General features: G+C 42.4%; 1 protein-coding gene across 1 annotated transcript in view; it reads left to right on the top strand.

Moving 5' to 3' along the window:
• The first annotated feature begins 4192 nt into the window (after nt 1–4192).
• FAM237B (family with sequence similarity 237 member B) overlaps nt 4193–25863 on the top strand; it is a 459720-nt gene continuing 438049 nt past the window's right edge. Inside the window, exon 1 of the mRNA XM_078664396.1 lies at nt 4193–4294. The gene's annotated coding sequence lies outside the window, so the exon portion shown is untranslated. The remainder of the gene's footprint in view (nt 4295–25863) is intronic.

Raw genomic sequence — 25863 nt, 5'->3', positions numbered from 1 at the left:
TGCAGAGACCCAGAGTCCCAAGCGGACTACCTAAACCACTGGCACCATCTTATCGGAATTTAACCCCCATTTCTGTGTTAGTGTTGCTGTCGGAGGAGGACGCCCGCCCCCAGGGCTCGACCAGGGACATATGCTCCCATGCTGATGCACAGCCTTGCCCCCGAACGCATCTACTCACATCGGGCACTTCGTGGTGTGAACGATCCCCGGAGGTAGTCAGCACCCGTTACCCCTAGGCAGGGCCGGGGCGAGCCCAGCAAATGTGTTTTTTGCCAGCCCATAGGGCTCGACCACGCCCGGTAGCAGAGACGTCCCATTGGGTAGCCACAGGGGCCTTCTGTCCACAACCCTGCTCTGGGTGGCTGCACCGCCGCCGAGCTCACAGAAACCCTCGGGCCATTCTGCTCCCCCTTGCTCAGTGATCATGGGGGCAGGGAGCGACGTGGCAATCCCAGCGTGGACAAACGCACGGTAAAGGCTACAGTAAATGCTCCTCCACCCATGGGCATAACCCGTACCCCGCTGGCTCAAATGCTGACCACCGCCACTGGCGGTTAGCCGTGTTCACCCATGGCTCACCCCTCTCCATGGCAGCCCGCGTGGGCGGTCCTAAATGGTGGGGATGGCTAGGTGCGCGCACCGTAACTTGTGCCGCGTGGCACCGAGCACGACCGAAACCGCGTCCCACCATCGGATATATTACCGGAACACCAGGGATAGAAACTCTTGAGGGCTCCCGGAGGAACAGAAGCATGCCACGCAGCAGTCCCAACGCCGTGGTGTAGGGACCATATAGTGCAGGCTGGGAGCCCTGTGCACCCCAACCCAGATGCCCCACGCCCCCCGTGGAATGTGGGAACCATAGGAGGGAATGGAATGAATTAGGGCTCCCGCGACGCCACCGCTGATCATGCCATGCAGAGGATGGCATTCGCCGTAGAGACCCAAGCCGCACACGCACGAGACGACGAGTATCGTAGTACACTGTATTACTTTAACTCCCTGTTCTCTTCTCCTGTGATATGCTGCTCTCTTCCAGCCCACATCCTTCTTTAACTCCCTGTTCTCTTCTCTTCTCCTGTGCTGATCTGCTGCTCTCTTCCACCCGCCTCCTTCTTTAACTCCATGTTCTCTTCTATTGTGGTAATCTGCTGTTCTCTTCCACCCATCTCTTTCTCTAACTCCCTGTTCTCTTCTCCTGTGCCGCTCTGCTCTTCGCTTCCACCCGCCTACTTCTTTAACTACCTGTTCTCTTCTCCTGTGCTGATCTGCTGCTCACTTCCACCCCGCATCCTTCTTTACCTCCCTGTTCTTTTCTACCGTGCTCTATCTATTGCCCTCACTCTAGCTATCTATCGCACTCACTCTCTATCTATCTATTTATCTGCCTAACTATATCTATCTATCTATCTATCTATCTATCTATCTATCTATCTATCACCCTCACTCTATCTATCGCCCTCACTCTATCTATCTATCGATCTATCGCCCTCACTCTATCTATCTATCTATCTATCTATCTATCTATCTATCTATCTATCTATCTATCTATCTATCTATCGATCTATCGCCCTCACTCTATCTATCTATCTATCTATCTATCTATCTATCTATCTATCTATCTATCTATCTATCTATCTATCTATCGCCCTATATATATCTATCACCCTCACTCTATTGATTGCCCTCACTCTATCTATCTATCGCACTCCTATCTATCTATCTATCTATCTATCTATCTATCTATCTATCTATCTATCTATCTATCTATCTATCTATCTATCTATCTGCTTCACTCTATCTATATATATATTTATCTATCGCCCTCACTCTATCTGTCTATCGCCCTCACTCTATCTATCTGTCTATCTATCGCCCTCACTCACTCTATCGCCATCATTCTATCTATCGTCCTCACTCACTCTATCTATCGCCCTCACTCTATCTATCTGTCTATCTATCGCCCTCACTCACTCTATCTATCGCCATCATTCTATCTATCGATCGCCCTCACTCTGTCTAGCTATCTATCGCCGTCACTCTATTTATCCATCTATCTATCGCCCTCAAACAAATTATCTATCTATCTATCGCCCTCACTCTATTTAACTATCTATCGCCTACACTCTATTTATTTATCTATCGCACTCTATCTATCTATCGCATCACCACAGCATTACTCAGGGGCAACACAACATCACTATGCGCTACCACAGCATCACTGCATAAAACAGCATCACTCGTCGCCAACACAACATCACTCCGCACAACAACAGCATCAATCTGTGCAACAATTCAACGACTGATTCAAATAAGTTCTCTCAATGTTTCAAACTTTATTACACATGTCACAAAAAGATTTTAATATTTCCCTTCTGTTCTTGCATTTTCTTAACAATAAAATACACTGAACATAATCTTCACAAAAGTTAATTACAAAAGTATAAACTATTGCCATTATCAATTACAATACATTTAATTTAAGTATTAACACTGAACATAATCTTCACAAAAGTTATTTACAAAAGTATAAACTATTGCCATTAAAAATTACAATAAATGTAATTTAAGTATTAATTATTTGAAATAATTAAAAAAAATGTGATTTGTAATATCAATACATCTAAGTCAAGTAAATACAATACATGTTGCATTACAAATGCTATAGGTGTCACATTAGCAATAATTATAAGTATTGCCATTGTAAATGACAAAGTTATTACTTTCAATATTTTCTAAACTAACACACAAAAAAATACCATTTACAAGACTTATAACTAAAACTTTACTAATGGGAGACCTATTGCATTGCAAATGATTGTTTAAGATAGAAACAATACTGTAGTTTCTTTGCACCCCAGACAAAAGACGTTTTGCTTCTTGACGGTAAAGTTGAATCTATCCGTCTGTTCTATGGCTAATACTTACTGTTCAAAGTCCCCATGAATCACACCATTCTGTGATAATTAGCACTGCGTGAAACGATTTTAGAATAATAACGCCTATATTGAAAACATTGCTTTTCATAAACGACCTTCAGATTTTTTTGAACTTACCCGTTTGAGTGAGTTTAATAAAAAATCCAACATCAGCATTTAATTTCCTGGGCGTGAAACTCAGCCAGCAATCAGCTAGATAGCTATACCCAGGGCCTGCGCTAGGCATGGGCAGAGTGGGCAGCTGCCCAGGGCCTCGCACTCAGCCCACCAGCATGGGGCCACGCACGGGTGGTGTGTCCTGTTGTTTCCCTGGCATTCCATTTCAAAGAAAGGTGTTGCCTTGCAATTAAGGTCCTTCGGAGGGGCCCCCCCTCCCAGGCCTCTCAGGGATGGTGTCTTGAGGCATAGGGGAGGGAGACACTCCCTTCAATTGCCAGGAGACCCATTCAATGACACTGTGGGAGGCCCATTGTCCAGCATTTTGGCACCCCCAGAGTTGTAATTTTTAGCCCACAAGTAATTCTGACACCTGTCGGACTGAAGGTGTGGGAAATGCTTGTGGGCTGAAAGTTAAAACTGTGGGGGGGCAACATTCTGGACAATGGGCCTCCCACAGTGTCTGTGAATGGTCTCCTTGAAAGGGGCCACTTATTTACATTAGAGGGGCCTCGCACATTCCCTTTTAGCCCAGGGCCTCACAAATCCTAGAACCGGCCCTGGCTATACCAGTATTAGTACAGATATGTTTTCGATTCCTTTGGACCTGGGCCATTATGTCTTGATTTCTAAAGGCAGGCATTATTAGGAAATATTTCCCACTGAGAGATGATCTCTCCAAAGAACGACGTCATTAGTATACGACAGCTCGCTTAGTGACAGGCATGTCTTGTTGCAAATCAACCCAGTTTGCCCATATTATGGTGACTAACAGGCTCTCCTGGAAATTAAAGATGACCTTGGTCTTCTGAAGATTGAGCATAAATGCCCAAGTGAACAATAACTTGGAATGCGCGTGCATTCGTGCACTGTAACCGCACATCAACTATTTCTGCTCTTTAACATTCCGGCTGGCGGCAGCGCGCGAGCCACAGGCGCGTGAGTGATTGGCAAGGGCCTGGTGTCGTGGCCACGCAGAGTTGTGGGCTGGGCTTCCGTATAAATATTCCCGGGCTCTCGAGGCTGCACCGTTCTGTATTTTCCTCAGCTTTGGGTTATGCACTTATTCCTGCACTTTCTTCGGCAAATGATACGATCTCATTGGCAACCAACTTTTTGACATTTTTGTGGTGCATTGCAGCTTTTTAACACTGTGAAGTAGTATTAATCGGAATTGACCCACCCGGCATACTCTGGAGGTAAGGACAGTTTAATTTTTATGACGGCTCGAAAAGTATTTTCTTTTTTTCCAAGGCACGTGTTACTTTTTAGCTGTTTGAATTAGAATGAACAAATTTGAGCACTGATGCTAGTGTATTATGTTTTCAGAATGTAACATTTAAAAAAAATGAACAGTCAGCTCTACAATGTTTCCAACATATTGTGCAAACCGATATTTTCCTACCTGCTGTTTCGAAGCGTGACAGAGGGGTTTTCAGGGGCTGCTCTTTGCATCCCGAGAGCAAGAAATGTGCAAATTCAGCTAATGATTGAAAGTAATTCGAAGTATATATATCGTTTATAAAATACAATTAACGTGTGATATTCCACTTTGTTGTACTTCATACATGCAGTAATGCAGCAACCATGTACGTAGCACACTGGACAGCTAGAAATATTATGATACGATCAATTCACGTAATTCTGTAGTCACTTGGGCATGTTGCATAATAATCAACTGCTGCATTATTATCTTGAATGCTTTCCTTATCATTCTCAATATGATAGGAGGTGGCAGGAAACTTGGAAGGCACGCTTGATTCTGTGACCCCTCCTCACCCCCATGACAAGTGTTTGCAGAGCACCATCTGTTCCACCCCCCACCAGCCCGTTACGAGAAAGCAAACCTGAAAATGAATATTCACTTTTGTTTCTAGCTTGTTTATTCGTTTTCTGCCGTCAAGGTAATAACTTCACACTAATTGGAGTCTGGCTAGCATTATCGTGACAACGCAATAACCCAATACCACTGAACACAAAATTAATACAAAAACAAAAACCCTTTTCGTAGTATAAAGAGTATACTGAAACTAATTGGAACAGCGGGAAAGCTGCCCAATCCAAAAGAGACTTAATCCAATCGGTACAATTTCCTACATTACATTCTACTATCAGAAATTGAGTGTCTAAAATGTTATCTGTTGTTCGTAGTCGCCACCCAGTGGATCGCCGCAATGTTGCACTGTTCAGTGAATCTGAGATGAGTTTATCCACCCAGCGACGGCTGTAAGTTTTACTGATTTCTGAAAGGTATCACAGATGTGGTCTATATGTCATTGTGCATCATTCTGTCTACTGTTGATTATATTGTTCTGCTTAAGCAGACTCGGGTATAGTTAAATGACATTTTAAATACTTGTGGAACACATCTATTGGCAAAACACACAATATGTATCTGGAAATGAAATGCTGTAACACGGGGAACATCTTGAAACAGGCATTGACAAAGCCAATAGGCGTGGTCTTGGCGATAGTGCAATGCTTATTGTTTCTTTATTTTTATTCCAAGCATGTGCCAAAAAAGCATGCCACCAGTAAAGTGTGATCACCATAATGCAATTAAAATTGTACATTAAGAAAAAATCACTACTGATGTGTCTATTTTACTAGAGATGTTTCTTTTAATAACAAGCCTTTCAGTTGCGCCCTCCATTTACTATTTGTGACGGGGACAAGAATAAATGACAACCTAACCAAGCATTCAAATTGCAGGCAGCTAAAAATATTACAATGCCACTTAAGAGACTATATAATATAAATATAACCAATGGCTAGGAAACAAATAGCCATCTAACTGGGCACCCGAAGTGCAGGTAACATACAGGTACTTGAAGTTAATATAAAAATAAAACAAAAAGCTCACTTTGAATCACCAGTTTTATTGACGAAAAATATTCTTAGATGGATGTGAACAAGTTACAGGCATTTTGAGCCGTACTTAAATTGAAGGGGACCTTTGCCCCACGTTGTGTGCTCTGGTGCATATATAAGCAAAATGTGAATGGCAATTTATCAGAGTAATGGATAGAGTTGACTGTTCAAAACCCGCTGTCTGTATTCATATTTTATATATATATATATATATATATATATATATATATATATATATATATATATATATATATATATATATATATATATATGTATTATTAAAAAAAAAACTACAAAATGGGAAACACAAAGCTGCTGGAAAATAGTCAAAGTGTTTCAGATCGGACATGGCTTTCAAGGTATTTGATAGATGTTTTTTGCTTCACTCCCAAGAGTGCTCAGTGGATGTTGGCACAATCTTTCTATACAGCCCCAGAGAATTGTTGAACTAGAAATGTAAAGCCGAAGAAAGCTCGAAAAGTTTAGAGGCATTTTTATGTGATGGATTATTACTAGATTGATAATTATTAACGTGACTTTCCAATTGAGGTTGAAGCCTTATATTTTGTGAAAATCACAGTAAATGACCTTAAGTAAAATAATCATATTTCAGTTTAGTCAACCCCATTAGTCTTTTGCTATATTGCTATGCATCAATCTGATTTATTCATACTCTGAAGCAGCACTGGTGTTATGTAGCGCTATGCACGATGTCTATGAAACACAACATGATATGAAATAACTCATGAACTAACATAACATTCGATTGTTGTCATGGTCAGACAGTAAGGTCAAGCGAATAAGTTAAGAACAGCAAAGCTGTATAGAGCATTGTCTACATTTTTTGATTATGTTAGATGTAACAGTGATTGCTTTATAGTGTGTTTTATTTCAAATTGCGAGGTGCCAAAATGCATTTTCGGACAGAAGTACTCTACACCATGTGGGAGGGCTTTGTTGGTAGCTAGATGTACTTTAAATTAAATCTATGCAATTTATGCAAGAATCATGGAGGTGTTGTGTGTGAGTGACCAGTTTGGTACTTTTATCCTGTCTTGGATTGCAGCGCTTAACTGTGTGATGGAGGAAGGACAATGTGCCCACAGTTTGCATTAGTTGTTTGGTATGAGTTACTCTCTTGTTCCCTTATGGATTTTTTGGTGACTACCTAGCCTTCAATGCACATGCTGACTGTTGGAAATATCCCATTCGGAAGGGTCAACCCCAAACATTTTGCCTTCCTCCTCCCTTTTTTCTTACCTTTTTTTTGTTGGCTTTAGGATTCTGGGCACTTAGGCACTGTTAACCAGTGCTACAGTGCATATGCTCTGTACTCTAAGATGGTAACATTGGCTTATCCACAATTGGCATATTTAATTTACCTGTAAGTCCCTAGCCATGTGCACTATATGTGCCCAGGGCCTGTAAATAAAATGCTACTAGTGGGCCAACAGAACTGATTGTGCCACCCACTCAATGGCCCTTTAAACATGGCTCAGGCCTGCCATTTCAGAGCCTGTGTGTGCAGTGTTAAACTCCAATTTCAACCTGGCAACTTAACCTACTTGCCAGGCCCAAAACTTCCTTTTTATTACACGTAGGTCACCCCTAAGGTAGGCCTTAGGTTGCCCCATGGGCAGGGTGCAGCATATTTAAAAGGCAGGACATGTACTTTTGAGTGTTACATGTCCTAGTAGCGGAAAACTGCTAAATTAATTTTCACTACTGCAATGTCTATCGCTCCCATAGTTTAACATGGGGATTGCCTTAAAACATATTTTAAGTGTAATTTCCCATTGGGAGCAGAGATAAATTGGAGTTTGATGTATTTGGACTCACAATTTTTAAACACATCTTTTAGTAAAGCTAATTTTTAAATTGCAGGTTTGAAAATGCCACTTTTAGAGAGTTGACATTTTCTTACTTTAACTCACCATCACTTTACTTTAACTACTTTGTGCCTCTGCCTGCCTCTAAATACACATCTGGGTTTGGCTAAAGCTGGGCTTTGTGCATGTCTTCTAGAGAATCACACAAAGGGGGCTGGGGTTTGACATTTGCATCCTGATGGCCCATCGCAAGGCTAATTGGCCTTCCTGAGGTGGATTGGGAGTAAGGAGCTGACACTTGCACCTGGATAGGGCTGCGCCTGTCCCCACACAAAGAGAGGCAAACCCCCCATGTAGGGTGTCTGGAGCCAGGGCGGGAAAGACAGGGACCTTTTGATCTTCAAAGTCCTCTTGGATGTCTCCCCCACTTCAAAACCACATTTAGTATAAGTACTGGACCCCTGACATTTCAACACTCAGAACAACAGTCTACTGGAGCCAAGGACATTCTGCCTGGAAGAAGAACAGCTGTACTGTAGGAGGGACTGCTACTTTGGTACTTTCTCTGCTGTATTAGCCTGCTGCCTGCTGATTGCTGTACTACAGGAGGGACTGCCACTTAGCAACTTGCACTGCTGTGCTGGCCTGCTGCCCGCTGCTTCTTGCATGACAGTGAGAGGGACTGGACCTGCTCTCTACATCCTTGAACCCAAGATTATCCAAGGGCATGCTGGCTTGCCTCTTGTTCTCTGAAGTCTCAGGGTTACAAAAGACTTCTTGCAACTCTGCTGGTGCTGCTGGACTCTGCCATCTGTGGGTCCTACCCGTGCCTGAGGTGCCCCCCTCTACTCCTGGGCCTCAGACGTGGGGCTTCCACAATACAGTCCCTTTAAAGCAAACTTTTGGGCCCTTCATGACCACAAACGGGACAGTTTGCTTCAGAACCGCATTGCTCACTCAAAGGATCAGCGCGAATGGGCGCATTAATTCTTTGCAAAGCAGCATTTCAGCTTGCGAACGCGAGGCCCCAGTCCGTCTGCCACAAACGCCTGGCTTCTCGTCGTGCTCCGTGGACAATTGGCAGCAAGGCTCTCCGTACCCCGGCAAGCTCTTTCCCTGTGAATGGGAGTCTTGGCTCAACTTGAGAAGGTAAAACTTCAGCTGGACCTGATTGGAACTGTAGTTGACCCGCGCTCCATCGCGGTTGGCTTGACTTTTCAGATTTTGCGCGGTTGGGCATGGCCTCCAGTAACGCTTTGGCGCTATCGACTTCTGAGCACTTACTTGGACCTAATCTTTAAAAATTCATTCATATCTTGCTTTCTAATGATTGCATTTTTGGCTTTTTGGTCTTGTTTTAATCAGATAAATATTCTCTACTTTTCTAAACTGATGTGGAGTCTTTTTGTGGGGTTTTCACTGTGTTACTGTAATGTGTTGCGCAAATACTTTACACATTGCCTCTTAAGTTAAGCCTGACTACTCTGTACCAAGCTACCAGAGGGTGAGCACAGGTTAATTTAGTTTGTACATCTGACTTACTATTACTATAGTGCTGATCCCTACTTGGACAGGGTGCATAACTCTGCCAACTAGAGACCACATTTCTAACACTGACTTGGACACAGCAATTAAGATATCTGCTTTGTAAATCTTGTGTGGTTTACAGAGGAGAGAGATAACAGAGGCCCCCTGGATGGTCTGTATTACTGCTACCTGCTACAACCTATTCAAAATGTTATTGTACCTAATAATTTATAAAGCTTTGAAGTATTCAGTTTTAAAACTCGTGAGATGAACAAGAGAGGACTGCAGAATGGACTATATTATATTATATTATATTATATTATATTATATTATATTATATTTAGGGCTCCCGGTTTTATGGCATTTATATTTTTGTCATTTCCGTCTGTATTTATCCATATTTATTTTTTGCTAATTTTACCTGTATTTATCCATATTTATTTTAGGTTTTGTGAAAAAATGAAGCTGAAATGTGTATATTTCTGCATCTATTTAACCGGTTAATGTACACTCGTGCCTGAATGCCTGACAGGTTTCAATTATATATATATATATATGTAAAGGGGGTAGACAGCGCACTGCCCCTTGGTTTACCCAGGAGCTACAGCAAATTAAATCAGAATGTAAAAAACTTGAACGGAGCTGGAGGAGGAATCCATGTGCACAGGGCAAGAGTAGCTATAGCTTAGCGCATAAAAGATATCAATGCGCATTGCGCAGGGCGAAAGCCAAACACTATCAGGCACGCATAGAGGAAGCTGAGAGCTCGTCGAGAGAGCTCTTCAAAATTTTTAAGGAAATATCCCTGGTATCCAGTTCTAATGCCCCGAAAGTAGACTCGGTTGCAGAATGCAACAGGGTAGCTGACTTCTTTTCGGGGAAGGTTAAGAACATTTACGCCTCTTTTTCTAAACAACCCGTGAGTGGCACTGAATTCAGGGCTGCAAGGACACCTATGGATCCGTGCAATACACTACAACTGTTTACGGTTCCTCCTACTGAGAGCTTAAACAGGATCTGCCGCAGCGTCAGGTCCGGATCTCCCATTGATCCTGCGCCTCCTAGAGTGGTGTCGGGTGGTCTGTCAGTGCTGGAACCTTACATCAGGCATGTACTGCAGACGTCTTTCTCCACTCAACAGATCCCGGAGGACTGGAAGAAGGCGGTTGTGTTGCCTATTAGGAAAAAGCCCAACGTCGGTCTTGACGTGTTGGAGAACCTTAGGCCCATCTCGCTGCTTCCCTATCTGGCCAAAGTCGCAGAAAAGGTGGTGAACTCTCAATTAGTTGAACACCTTGAGAGAGCCAATATTCTTCACCCCTCCCAATCAGGCTTTCGAGCGGGCTTCTCGATGGAGACGGCCCTTCTGCGTGCAACTGAGACCCTTAGAGCTGGAGCGGATGCGGGGCACACTATGGCCTTGATAATGCTCGACCTCAGCGCAGCGTTTGACACTGTAGCCCATTCCATCTTGCTACAGTGTCTAAACGAAGCTGGGGTCGTAGGAGCCGCCCTGAACTGGCTGCAGTCGTTCCTGACGGGGCGCTGCTTTCAAGTTCAACAGGGGTCCTGCCGTTCCTCCGAGGTGCCTCTAGACCAGGGAGTGCCACAGGGCTCAGCATTGAGCCCTACACTTTTCAATCTTTACATGGCCTCCCTGGCCAAGGTTGTCCAAGCATTTGGGGTGGAGTTGGTGTCTTACGCCGACGACACTCAACTGCTTATCTCGCTGTCTCAAAACCCCACAGGAGCATCCTCCAATTTCAAGGCCTGCATGCAGGCCTTGGCCGATTGGATGGATGCCCATTGTTTAAAGCTCAATGGCTCCAAAACCGAGGTTTTGGTGGTGGGTGGGAAGAGCAGTAGCTGGTCAGCCGATTGGTGGCCATCCTGTCTGGGCGCCACTCCTGTACCAGGTGAGGAAGCAAAAAACCTAGGAGTGTGGGTTAATCCCACACTGTCCTATGAGGGTCATATTAGACGCCTTGTGGGGAAGTGCTTTGGGGTCCTGAAGGTTCTAAATAAGACTCTGGATCTGCTACCCCTGACTGCCAGAAGGACGATGACGCAGGCTTTGGTCGCCTCTCGGTTGGACTATGGGAACGTTTTGTTCCTTGGTACCACCGAGAGGAGTATGGGCCGCCTGCAGGTCATCCAGAACGCGGCTGCTCGCCTGGTGCTGAGGAGGCCGAGGAGAGCCAATTCACAGAAGGCGCTTGATGCTCTCCACTGGCTCCCCATAAAGAAACGTGTTCTGTTTAAATGCCTGCTTATGTGCCACCGGATTGTCTGGTTGAGGGCTCCCGCCTATCTTCGGGACCTAGTCTGCAGATACGAGCCGCCAAGGGCCTTGCGCTCGGGAGGTACGGGGCTGCTGACGGTTCCGCGGATAAAGAGATCCAGAATGGGAGGGCGGTTGTTTACATTACTGGCCGCCCAAAACTGGAACAAACTCCCGCTGGCTCTAAGGCTGGAGAGCAGAGAGGCAATATTTCGGTCTCTGCTGAAGACCCACTTGTACACACTGTGAGGCTCTGGTGAGGGGGTTTCCTAGTGAGTTTTTTTTTTGTTTGCCACTTCTCCATTAGCGCGGGGACACGCCGTGATGGCGTTACTGAGCGCTCTACAAAACCCTTTATTATTATTATTATATATGATTAATCAAAGAGGACTAGCTTAAGTTGACCAAAGTGTTGCAGTACTCTAATTAGTTCTGTCACGGGCACCTTGTTGGTGTATTCATGAAGCCCTCACCCACCAACCTAGTTGGTGGCATGCTTCATCATCTGGCCCACCCAGTGACACCTAGTATGTCCCGGGTGTGCTACGACGCCTGATTACAGCGGAGCTGGTATATTGCTGAGAGTGCAGTGAGTGAGGTTGAGTGAGTTGTGATTTAAAACGGCTTGGTGGTGGTCCCAGTACCCGAGGGTAAATTAAATTTTAATAACTGGGCCGTCACCAGCGGTTAAAAGTAAGGCTACAGGACGCGTGAGGGTGGCGAGTTACTGCCCCCTGCGTCCTTCAGATGGTCGACATGTTTCAGCCAGTGCCTTAGAGTATTCTGGCTTTCCTCAGGACCGTTTTTTAAAAGGTGTGGTGAAATAAAACTTAGTGTTGTGGTACAGACTATGTGATACACTCACTAAGGCGTTTTTCTATATGTGAGAGGGGGATTCCCTTCTCATGCATACCTGTACAAACAAACATTAATGACAAGGACAAAACATTTATAGAGAGAGTCAGTAGTCAATTTAGAGAGAGTCAATTATATATAAACACACACTCAGATGATAAAATATGCACTTATAAGAGAACATGCACCATTTAGTATCAAAACAATTGTTTTATATGTTTTTAATAAATTGATATATAACATTTCTAATATATCTCTTTTGTGCTGGCACACTGCTTTTTAAATTGGTCCTGGATCCCCCACGATGGAATGTGTGTGATTTAGGTGGGTGAATGAGCAATAGTTTTCTCAGTATTTGCCTACCAAAGGATACACTGTTACTTTTCTAGATTGAACCCTAGTCCCTTGGTTTACAAAGGGTCCCTCTAATTTTTTCAAGAAATACTGTATAAAAACAAATATTTATTTTTCACCAATCCTCTTTCCTCTTGCCCGCTATGTGTTATACACCTTCTTCAGCTCAGTTTATGACAGTCACCCATCTTAGCTTGGAGATGTGGTGCCAGGGGATGTCGTCACATGCAGCAGTTAGATTCCTACATTTCCTTTGCTTTACCAGTCTACCCTTTGGCTCCATGTGCACAACACTCTATTTGGTAGGGGTTCATGCTAATAAGTTTTTATATCTACTCTAGTGCTCTGCAGCCTCCATTGTACAGGTGAAAATATGAAGTGGTCAGGTCTGTTGTGGAGCTGCCTGACAGCTGAACCCTTGATTGGAGCTTGCACCTTGTCAAGGGGCAGTGTATGTCAGGTCAGAGTGAAATTTAGGCAGGAACAACAGTACTACCACATCGATGTCAATCAGGGGTCGCCAGGGGCTGCACTGCGACCCCTGAGCCACTTGTTGTGACCCTTCCACCTTCCTTGCAACCCCTGACTGCTTGTCAGCCTGGGCAAGCGCTCGGATGAAATAAAACCAGCTGCAGTGTGAGCAGCGATTGATTGCACTGCTTTGCTGAAGCTCTGCCTGCAGAGACATCACAATGGCCTACTAGCTGGGCCTGGGTGGGGGGAAATAACTCGCAGCTACGGTGACCAGGGCCGGCCGGCGAAGTACTTGTTTTGATACATTGTATGTATCAGCTGCGGGCCTTGGCCAGGAAGCTGAGTGAATGAGCAGCATGGCTGGGCATGATTTTACTGTTACTAACTACACGTGCTACAGCTAGCAGCACGTGTGTGTAAATGCAAATGCGCACCTGCTGCACCCTACCCTAGCAGAGGACGTGGTGCCTGGTATAGTATGAGTACCACTGTGTTTGGGACCACTGACTGGGTCATACGGCTGTCAATCTGGTAACACGGAAGCGCTATCAATGATGATGGCCCTGGTAATAATTATTGGCCAGCTCTCCGTGGCAGTAAAAGACGCACTGACACAGCACTGCCTCAGAGTCAAGTCAGACTCCGCCTATTGGGTGGGTGCTGGGTGTCAAGACTCTAGAGTGACGGACTAGAATCATTGCAAGTTTGGGACCAGACCATAGTGACTTGCTTCACTTAATTGTCACTCTCTGACTGAGCCAGATGGTTAGACCTCGGGTGGGCCGCAGGGCAGGTATTGTGAGAGTGATACTGATTCATCACAAGGACTCGACTATAATCTTGACTCGCCTGCTCCCCTTGTGGTGGTGCCGGTCATTGTGACTCCTGTGAGCTGCGGGCCCTAAGTAAACCTCTAACAGAAGCAGCAAGTAAAGTAAGATAAGACTATCTCTTTTTCGAGTTAACACAAGGTTTTCGAATGCCCTGCTGCAAAACTTCAGAAATGACTGTTTAAGAGCACACATTGAAGATTCAACCCTTCTAGCTATCTAGTCATCATTTAGGTAATGTGAATAACACAATAATTGCCATTGTTTTTTGTTTTATATCGAACACTGCATCTATGTAGCTACAGCATGTGCACGCCGGTCAATGCTGGAGGACTGGTCAACAAGACTGTCTGTTTTGAACATCACAGAGGCCGGAATGGCCATTCTGGACATAGGGCTATGGGCGGGCATTTCCCCAGGAGGCTGGAAGGGTGCAGGCAGGTTTTATTAGTGGGGGCACGTATTCTAGCTGGGCAGCAGTTTTAGAAACACTGCAAAATTCCTTCTATATTCAGCAGTTTTCAGGCAACAATAAAAGTTTTAAGTTAGCTATGGTGATTTATTAATGTACCTGCTGGAGAGAGAAGTGAGTTTTGTCTAGTGGCAGTTTTCAGTTATCTAAGGTAGCGCAGAGGGTTAATATGCCTGTGCCAAAGAACATCTACCATGCATATCAAAGAACAATATTTTATGTGTGTAGCTCAGTGGGTTACTGCTTTTGTCACAGAGATTCTGTTGTTACTGTGCAGTTCATAAGTTACATTCGTAATCTAGCACAGTGAACTATGAACTGCCATCTAAGAGCTGCATGCAAGCTTCATGGTACAGGTTAGAAAGTTATGTTTTTTTATTCACAGTCTTTCTACCCTGATGTTGCAAAGAATGGGTTGTTTGAGTAGAAATTATTTTGTATTATTAAAGTCAACCCTAACCCCTGTGTTATGTTCTGAATCCTGAGTTTGTGTATCTCCAGACCAAATGCTCTTAAAAATTGCCTACCAGTATGGAAGACATGTGAACCCTATATCTTGTAGTCTCCTTTGCCTTATGTAACATTTTCTATACACTGATTTACACACTTATGATTCATTGTGTGTGGGTGATGGATTGTGAAAATGTGGAAAATGTTGCTTTTGGAGCAGTGATTAATTGAGCATTTTTTAAATGCGGACTGTAAGATCTGCATTTGTAAAACAAGCATTCATGCCTTTGTGCATTCTGGCTGTTAAATAAGATGTCATGAGGCAAGGTGCTCTGGTGTTCATGATGAGCCGTGGAACGCTCGCACGCTGGGCTAATTCCCCTGCTGTGCTGAACGTTCCACGAAAACGGGTGTGGTCATGACGAGCTCAGCTCGTCATGAGCACACGAGCACTGTGCCTCATGACGAGTGAGGTCGTCATGAGCACAGGGGCGCTGTGCGTGTCCCCCCTCCCTCCAGCACAGCGGGGGAATAACCCTAGCATGCAAGGGGTTAAGTATGTCTTTTTATAGGGTACTTCTTTTGAATCTGTAGAGATTTCCCAGCCTCTGTGTGTGATGTAAGTAACCAAAAGTTAGATGCATTACTTCCTGTAATAGCACCACGGTCATGCAATGTGGCTTCCTTGATTTCATGGGATCCAAAGTTCCGTTGATGTCACTTCCTGTGATGTCATCTGGGCAAATGCCTTGCTATGTCACATCCTGTGACATCCTCTTCTGGGTGGGTCAAAGGGCAGGTGATATAATTTCCTGTGATGTCAACAGGTTAAAGTTCATTTGATGTCACTTCCTGTCACACCAGGTGGGGGTCACATGGCATGTGATGTCACTTCCGCTACCCCTGGCATTTTGATGAATCGACGTCCATGTACAACCATTATGCCAGCTCCTAGCTCTCAGGAAACCACACCTGGCAAAGGGACAGGAACACCTCAGACATCGAGGGCACAATTAATGGGCCAATAGGCTAGCACCTTGTGAAGGAGGGTAAAGTGGAAAAGCAGCCCGCAGCAGAAGGGGACAGAGAGATGCTATTGCAGCAGAGGTCCAGGTGCAAAGATGCTATCTTTTGTTACAGTGCGACGCTATCCCTTACAACATTTATTGGTGCAGTGACATGGGGGCACTACATTTCGCATAGGTGTTGGAAACCTCAAAAGTCACTTTTGATCCCATGACCCATCCCTGGCAGCCCATCTATTCAAGCTATGCCGAGAATAGATGGGCTGATACAAATTGTGACAAGTCTTAGTGGTGCACTCTCTGTTCCCATGGATAGTCTCACATACTCATCCACCGACTTCTATAATTCAACATACCCACCCACTCCCATGCATTCATGCATACATTACAATCCATTAACACAGGTTGCATTAATCCACTCATCTACCTACCAATTATCCAGACAGAGCTATACCATTATCCACCTATTGACGTGACACATTTTTCACACATTTATTTATCATCCACCTAGCTATTTACTAGTTTTCCCATTACCACCTGTGGTAGTTAAAACGTGTACTCTGAATATGCAGTCAGTCATAGTTTATTTTTCCTAACATAACACAGAGGTTCCCTCGCCTGCTGATTCCATCAACTGTTTCCTGCCGCGGGCATCTTCAGCCCACACCAAATGACCAGCTTGACATTCCATGTGTCCGATGCAGGGGTCGAAAAATCATGAAAATGTCACTAGACCTGAAGGTCTAGAAACTTGAAACATCTACTCGACCTAACTGTAATGCACTGGACCTCTGTCTGTGAACGCCAAGCAAATGTGACAAGTTAACAAGATTTAAAGGCATTTTTATTGCTCGTTCACTTTATAAGCAATAAAGATGCCTTTAAATCTTGTTATCTTGTCACATTTGCGCTGCTTTCAGAGGCAGAGGTCAAAAGTCAGTTTGTCTTCCTTCTCACCAGAAAGGACGAGTAGGACCTAAAGATAGGTCATCCGAATTAAATCTGGCTAGCAAATGCGAGTGGGCTAGTGGGTTTTTCAAGCCCTGCAATGACAACAGCACAAGAGACAGGTACAGGGAATGTCGTCACATCAATAACATATGCCTAAGTCACAACATATCTCCTTATTTTATGAATAAAAACATAACACAAAATTAATATAGAAACAAAAACATAATGTAATAAAACAAATAAAATAAATGCATGACACCCCAACAATGAAAGATTACAAAGATGGATGACTATATCATGCAGGGTTCTTCAAACATAAATTCCAATACATTTTCACCAAAATTGGAGAAAAATAAATTATTATTTCATTACATAATCAGCAAATGTAATTGGCATGCCATGTGATCGATGATGCCTACCCAAAGATTTAACAAAATGTTCACATTCACCTCTTTCACCCTTTTTACCACTGGGAAGCCTTCTCCTACTCATATCTCTTCCTGCTTCTCCTCCACCGCCAGTAATCACCTTCTCTCCCACTGACATGTATTCACCATCTTGCATCTCTGCACCCACATTTTCATCCAACCATTCTCCAACTATTTTTTTCAATACAATGCTACCCTTCTCTTATTCCATTTTTTTTCTATTTTCCAACACCACATGCCATCCTTGCACCTCTTTCACTTCCATAGGGGCAAGAAACTTGTTCACCCCACCCTCTTTCCTTCCACATTTGATTTTAACCAAATCTCCGCTTTCTATCAGTCCTATGTTTATGTTTGTCCTTTCTTATCCATCTGACTTTCAATTAACCAATGAGGAGTCAACTTCATTTTCACTTCTCTCCCTCTCGTCCTTTTGTCTCTCCAGTGAATCCATTCACAGCTGTATTGTATGACCATACCACATCCTCCACAAACCTCTTAACATCCTGCTTGGCTTGCACAGCCATTTCTATAGTACCCTTTAATACTCCATTCATGCGCTCCAACATGCCGTTTCCTTATGGATTGTAAAGAGAGGTGCGTCCATGTTTTATACCATTTCACTTCAAGAAACTTTGCATAATGTGAGACGTCAACTGTGTACCATTATCATTTATCAATACACCTGGACAACCTTCTCTCGTAAAAATACGTCTCAAATTTCTAACTACATTCTCAGTTGTGATGTTCCGCAAAAATTCTACAATGACCCACCTTGAATGAAGATCCTCTATCACCATCGCAAACCTTCTATTTTCTGATAAGAAATCCATGAGAGCAATAAAGTCCAAACACACCTTTTCCCAAGGACCACCACAATCTTTCCCGCACCAAAGAACTCATACTTTGTGTACCAGCCTTCTTTTTTCACTTTCTCTGCGCAGTGAGTAATTCTCTACCCAGACTTTTACGTCCTCATCCACACCAGGCCACCAATACTTATCTTTGAGATGCTTCTTGGTAAGAGTCTGTCCTAAATGGCCTTTATGTGCCAAGAAAACCAATTTCTTCCTCACACCTTCAGGAGGTGAATATCTTTCCCCTCTTAGTACTAAACTATCCATAGCTCCAATTCTGAGTTCTTCCTGCAACTTAACATAACTTCTCAACACTGGTCTTACATCAGCCTCTCGTCTACAGCCAATTCTTATGCAACGTACGCATTCCTTAAACTCATCATTATCTTCTGCTGCTTTCTGCCACTCTTCTCTAGAACCTGTCTCTGAACCTGTCTTCCAATGTATCTTCAATACTGGCTAGAATAGACACCACATCTTCTGCTTCCAATCCCTCATCTCCACACATGAGTGGCAATCTAGATAAGCAGTCAGCCTGCACATTTTTCCACCCTGCCATATGCTCAGTTTTGTATTTGAAATCTTGTAGTTTAGCAACAAAATGAATAAGGCTTGAGGAACCTTTGTTAGCACCTCCAGGGCTTGGGCTCTTCATTAACAGTTTATGATCTGTTTTCAAAGTGAAATGTGCACCCCACAAGTATGTGAAAAAATATTGAGCTCCCCATGCTGCAGCTAAAGCCTCCCTCCTAATTACTGCATAGTTTTATTCTGACTTGCTAAGTGTACGCAAAGCAAATGCTATTGGGGTTTCCTCCCCCCATCTCACCTGAGATAAAACCTCACCAATACCATGGGTCCTGGCATCAACAGTAAGAAAAGCCTCCTTCCCTGGCTCAAATGGAGGTAAAATACCCTCATGTATTTTTCATCATTAATTATTTTAAATGCTCTGTCTTGGTTAGCTGCCCATTTAAATTGTTTACCCTTCCTCATCAACTCTCTTACAGGCTCAGTTTTATTGGCAACATTTCTTACAAACTTGTCATTGAATTCTGCCAATCCCATAAACAATTTTATCTGATCCTTCCCAATAGGAGTGGCAGCCAATTTAACCCAGATAATGTATATCTTTTAACAAAAATCTAAAGTTTTCTTTTCTCAATTAAGACCAGCATCATTCAATACATCGAGCACTCTGGTCAATGTACTGTTGTGCTCAGCCTCACTCTTTCCTGTAATACAAATATTGTCCCAAAAGTAGTAGTTCAACATCACAGAATAAGCTATGCATCATGCATTGAAAAATGCTGGCGGCGGATGCCGGACCAAACAGAATTCTTTTAAATTGGAAAACACCTTCCATGGTAACAAATGCAGTACATTGCTTTGATTTCAAATGTAAAACGACTTGATGATATGTTGATTTTAAATCTAATCTTGTGAAAAATGTAACTGAGGTATTGGGCTAAGGGAAGCTGTACACTACTATACTCTGGTTCAATGATCTGAGGTCGACACAAAAGCTTAACTTACGATCCTTTTTTAAAAGAAATAACGACTGGAGACAGCCATTCAGACACCTCCACGGGTTCAATGACCCCTTCTTTTTGCATATCTCCTAACATCTCCTTCACCTCATTGTGAATGGCATTTGAAATTTTCCTCACTCCATGTCTAATCAGTTTGGCTCCTTCTTTCATTATAATTTCATGAACGTACTCTTTAAGTGTATCCAACTTATTACTAAACGCATTCACATATTTGACGAAATACTCTACATCATCACCATTTTGTATTATCAAAACTTGTCCTTGTGATTTGGGGTCTAATATCAAATGCAAATCATGTTATTGAACCCATCCCAAAATGGCTGGCCCATCCAGTGACATGTATATTTCCCCTAAGGCTTTCCTGGCTTGGAATTCAAAGTGGGTCTCTAAAACCCCCTCTGTACGTATGGTTTCACCACCATAACCCTTTGGCATGATATCACTGCTACAGAGTGTAGTATTAGGCCATTTTTCTTGAAAAATACTACTGGGTACAATGGTGTACATGGAGCCCGGATAAACCATTAATTCCACCAGTACTCCATTCAACATAAAGACAGCCTTTGGTCTTTGTATTTTTGCTTTCCCCTCACTCTCTACACAAAGCACAATATCAGATGTACCAATGTCTTCATCTATAAATGCAATCCTATTTCTAGAAAAATCTCTGCAAACTCTTGCTAGATGCCCTTGTTTCCTACATTTCCTACAATCTTTATCTCCATCAAAACATCCACCGAAATCCGCAGCATGTCCCATGCTCCCAAACCTATGGCAGCCACAGAATTTGCTCTTGTTTTCCATAAAAACCTTCCTTTTAGGTTTGGTAATCAGAGTTTTGCTATCTGTTTTTTGTTAGGCTCTATTCTCAACAGTTGAAAATTCATATTTTTTCCCTACAACGTTTACAGAATCTTCTTTTGTTATTTATAGCTTTTGCATTTCTTTCATGTATGGGTCAGAATCCTCTACAATTTTTGCTGGGGCGATTGCTTCATGTAGATTTGGATTCCTGGCCTCCTATGGTCATTCTTGCATCCTTTAGTTTTTACATTGAACAATTAATTGATCCCGAATCATCTGATCTGTCTTGGGACCAATATCACACTTGACCAGCAATTCTCTTAACTGTGTAACCATCTGGTCAATGGTTTCTTTTCTTTCTGTGGTAAAGAGTCAAGTTTATGTCATTGCATGGTAATGTTAATTTGTTTGCCATAGTACTTTCCCCGTCTACTATTTCCTTCTAATTTTTATAGGTTGACTATCAGCTCCCATTACTACTGGTAAAAATGTAAATACATGTTGACCTGCTTTACCTAGGTAATTTATTAATAGAGATTTTTTCATCGAAGCTGGGAATCTTAAGCAATCAATTGCTTCAATGTAGGTCTCAAAAAATCCAATCCACTCTTTCCATTCTATAGAAGGAGACTTGCCCTCTGATAAAAATGATGGAGGAGGTGTAACCATTTGACTGACTGACATATTTCTAATTAACAACACTGAAACAGTGAGAATACATGAGGCAAGAAAACAACTATGTATAAAGATTTGATTGGGACAAATTAATGATGCACCTCACAGACAATGCAGAAGAGTACTTGATTGTGCTGTGCATCTGATGTGCATAGGTGTACACATCACCATGATGTAACGTGTATCAATGTTAACAAGCTGTGCACATCACCGGAGTGTGACTTGCAACAGTATTAGATGTGCAAATCACTGTATATTATTTACTAGGAGCCATGCGCACTCGAGATTCAATATGGAAAAGAGGGGTGCAGATCATTGTAGTGTGATCTGCATTTGTTCGCGGTATGCCAATGTAACAGAATTAGGTGAACAGATCACAGTGTATTAATTTGCTAGAAGTCATGCACACTGAAGATTCAGAATTCCAAAAGAGGTGTGCAGATCACCGTAGTGTGATCTGCATCTGTTTGCAATGTGCCGATCACTGTACACCAATCTTCCGTAACGGTAAGCACTGATAAATTCCAACACACAAGGGATAAACAGCGTACCATAGATATCGGCACTGAATATCCCATTCCAAAATGGCATCACGTTCAACACGCTACTTCTAGCGTCACAGGCAAAGCTCAGAGACTGTATGCGTCAGACTACGAAAAGTGTTCCATACGTGCAGGCTCACCTGAGCGTGAGATGCCAACTGCTGCAAGTAAAATAATGTAATTTAAATCAGTACCTTATAACATCGTCTTCAGTATGCCATAGTACAATCGTCCCAAATATAACACCAGTTATACCGTGATGGTAAAAGTTTTGGAAATGGGCCATAACTGTTCACACGTCGGTTCTTACCTCTATATGATGGGGAAGCAGGCAATCTTTGCCAAATTGTGGTAATTAAAACGTGCATTCCGAATATGCAGTTAGTCGTAGTTTATTAACCCAACATAACATAGAGGTTACCTCGCCTGCTGGCTCTATCAACCATCTCCTGCTGCAGCCATCTTGAGCTTACACCGAATGCCCAGCTTGATATTCCATGTGACAACAGGACACGAGACAGGCAAGAGGAGTGGCGTGACATCAATAACATATACCTAAGTCACAACATCACCCATTCAGTCATCCATCTATTGTTTCCATGCACACATAATAAAAAACAATCATACATCCACTGACACACAAGTATTCATCCACTCTCACATTTCGTCAACTCTCCATCCACTCAGATTAATTCCTTAATCCAACTAGTGCTCATCCATACAGTTAGTTATGTACATGCATCCGTGCATCCACCTATCTAGCCAGACATCCACACAAATCTATCCTTCAGCACACTTGCTCATCTGTCCACACCCATGCATTCCCCTTTTCATCGATCCAAATCTATTAATTCATCTTTGTTGATAAGATGTATATAGTGTGAAGTGTGTAGTGGTGTAGAGTGTGAATCGCACTGCTTTGCAGTGTTTGGGTTAGCTGTTACCCAGAGGTGCCTTCTTAACACCAGAACAATTCAGAGAAAACCGTACTGTGATAGCACTCAAAATGTTTGTGTACTTTTGATGCGTCATTATGTAGCGAAAACATAAAAAGCAGTTGCTCTTGAGCTACAGGAGTTCACCCCCCTGTTTATTTATTTATTTCTAAGGTTTTATATAGCGCAAACAAGACCCTTATGGGTATCGGAGCGCTTTACAGGGTAAATATCGAAGAGAACAAAGGCATTTGGTAAACATATAGTTTCATACAAATCATGCATAGTAAAGACACAATATTGAAGATACATAGGTAAGTAGTAAATAATATATAGTTCTATAAAGATCAAGAATAGAATCATATAGACATAGTAACCCCAGCTCAAGTGAACTTGGCCCTGAGAAGAGATTTCACTTCTTTTTTGAAGGATGCAGTAGAGGGGACGGTAGAGGGGGCAAAGCATTCCAGATCCTGGGCGCTATCCCCGAGAAGGCTTGGTTGTATGTTTTCTTCTTGTTGAATTTTTGTGGTTTCAATAAGAGGTTTTTGGCACTTCTAGAAGCTCTGTTGCCACATGAAGGCACCAGTTTCTGTGCCAGATAGTTGGGAGTGTCGTGATGAATGGCTTTATGCATCATGCATGTGATTTGTAGCTGAATTCTGGCTTCGAAAGGTAACCAGTTAAAGGATTTTAGGTCCGGGGATATGTGGGAGTTTCTCTTAGAGCAAGTAATAATTCTGTTTCACAAATGATTTTCACTACAAGTTCCAAATGAAGGTCTCCTACCTATACCGATTGTATATTAAGGATTCCATCATCGTCTATGCCCTTGCACTAAAGAAGTGGGAAGATGACATTTGGGGCGAACTTTATCCCAAAATGAGGTCATATAACTGCAAATAAACTAAATTGCTTTCCATAAATTCTAAGTTAAGGTCAACAAGGGGCCCCAAGTGGGTCAGCATAGGACCTCGGGGACCATACTTTACAAGACAACAACGGTCCCATGCATACAGAATATACGAGGAAAAAAATAAATATAGACGAAATCGATTCTATATTTGGAGCGACGTGTCCAGCCGGACAGAGGTCTTCAATTATTTACTCAATTGAAAATTAAATATACAGGAAGAATACCTTCAACAATCAACAGTGTGGGGCACAAGCCTGTACCCAGACACAATCAGATCAGTACAGAAGGTTTAACAGGAGACAAGACAGGGCTTAAAAGGCAAAAGCAGCGATTTCTGTAATCATACCAATGTACAGAAGTATAAAGCAAGCACCATTACATATACATAACATATAAATCAGGTTTTGTATAAGGTGTTTCGGTCCCACTACTTGGTTATGGAGACCATCATCAGGACATTTATTAAATGCCTTAATGTATTAAGCCTCTAATGCCGAGGAGGGATTGCCCCGGTATGCTCGGGCTGCGAGCTGTGATCCATAGACGCCTAGTTGAAGGCGGAGCTACCCAGAGTGGGAGCATTTCAGAATCTAAATGCGCGGTGCCAGGAAGTACCGGGTCAGTCTGCTGTAAGTTCGGCTTCAGAAACCAGGAAGCAGAACTTACAGCCGACTGACCCGGTACTTCCTGGCACCGCGCATTTAGACTAACAGTCACGCGGCAATTCCGAAATGCTCCCGACTCTGGGTAGCTCCGCCTTCAACTAGGTGTCTATTGACCACAGCTCGCAGCCTGAGCATACCGGGGCAATCCCTCCTCGGCATTAGAGGCTTAATACATTAAGGCATTTAATAAATGTCCTGATGATGGTCCCCATAACCAAGTAGTGGGACCGAAATGCCGTCGACTTGTTGTGCACCTTATACAAAACCTGATTTATATGTTATGTATATGTAATGGTGCTTGTTTTATACTTCTGTACATTGGAATGATTACAGAAATTGCTGCTTTTGCCTTTTAAGCCCTGTCTTGTCTCCTGTTAAACCTTCTGTACTGATCTGATTGTGTCTGGGTACAGGCTTGTGCCCCACACTGTTGATTGTTGAAGGTATTCTTCCTGTATATTTAATTTTCAATTGAGTAAATAATTGAAGACCTCTGTCCGGCTGGACATGTCGCTCCAAATATAGAATCGATTTCGTCTATATTTATTTTTTTCTCGTATATTTTGTATGCATGGGACCGTTGTTGTCTTGTAAAATAAAATTCCATACATTCTAGGCACAAACTAATTCACTTTAAGCTTATACACCCACTTTACTGCAATACAAAACTATTCAATAGAACTGGCCCATCGTAAACTGCTTAGTGTGGTAGATGCTCAAGTACCCTTGCAAACTTTTCTCATTTGGCTTGGAAACTTTATTTTAAATGTATTTTATTTGAAGTTTTATAAAGCGCGAACATGACCTGTTAGGGTATCAGAGCGCTTAACAAGGAAAGATACATTACGCACAGGATGGCACAGGTAAAATACAGGGATTGGGGTTAGGGAAATGTCAATAATGGGACAAAGCCATGGATATATACAAGAGTCAATTCAGATCCAAAAACAGTGAGCAACTTGAATACAATAGGACACAGGAAAGGGATATATACATTAAATGGGGTATACAACGTTTACCACGCATTTTTTACCACGCAATACCATTACCACACATCTATTACAACGTAAAGACTTTTACCACGCATACTTTTACCACGTAAGTACCTTTACAACGCATATACTTTTACAACGCATTATATTGTAAGTATATTTATAAACTTTTGTTTTTGGTTTAAAAATAATACTAGAGTATTATTTGTTATTATTAATTATTTTTGCTAAAATGGTAATTTATTAAAATAAAGATATATATTTAATAAATGATTACTAGAGTATTATTTGTATATTTTTAATAATTTTAAAATTATTATTAGAGTACTTTTTTGTTGCAAATTATTTTATTAGTATTAATGTTTTTAAAATAAAAGATATATAGTAAAAAAAATATTACTAGAGTATTATTTGTATATACTTTTACCACGCATTATATTTATAAGTATGTTAAATGTAAAATAAGGAATTAATTAAACTTT

Source organism: Lissotriton helveticus, chromosome 10, assembly GCF_964261635.1.
Source record: "Lissotriton helveticus chromosome 10, aLisHel1.1, whole genome shotgun sequence".
Lineage (NCBI taxonomy): Eukaryota > Metazoa > Chordata > Amphibia > Caudata > Salamandridae > Lissotriton > Lissotriton helveticus.
Note: the sequence above shows the minus strand (reverse complement) of the source record. Positions and strands in the feature narration are given on the sequence as shown.